The 325-nt window shown below is 36.0% G+C and overlaps 1 protein-coding gene across 2 annotated transcripts in view; it reads left to right on the top strand.

Annotated features, from left to right (window-relative positions):
- LOC116686652 (ras-related protein Rab-35) overlaps nucleotides 1-325 on the top strand; it is an 18,728-nt gene that overhangs the window by 9,023 nt on the left and 9,380 nt on the right. The window lies entirely within an intron of this gene.

Raw genomic sequence — 325 nt, 5'->3', positions numbered from 1 at the left:
ATAGGCTTATAACTGCTTTCACATCCATAATGTGCTACATTCCTCTTATGTTGAAGTCGTATGTTGTATAGACATACAGCCGCAACACATGTAAAGGAAAATAATCTGAACTAAATAGCTCTGGATGGATAGATAGATAGATATATATATATATATATATATATATATATATATACAATAAATGGATCACTGTGAAAGCTCCTTCACTTGTTTTCAACAATAACTGATTAAAAGAGCTAGGGAGAGAGAGGGAGCGCAATAAACGTACTCGCAGAGAGACAACTGACTCTTTATGAATGGGTCCAGCAGCTCCGTCTCACACGCT

Source organism: Etheostoma spectabile, unplaced genomic scaffold (assembly GCF_008692095.1).
Source record: "Etheostoma spectabile isolate EspeVRDwgs_2016 unplaced genomic scaffold, UIUC_Espe_1.0 scaffold433, whole genome shotgun sequence".
Taxonomy (NCBI): Eukaryota; Metazoa; Chordata; class Actinopteri; order Perciformes; family Percidae; genus Etheostoma; species Etheostoma spectabile.
This window is presented reverse-complemented; position numbering and strand designations above follow the sequence as displayed.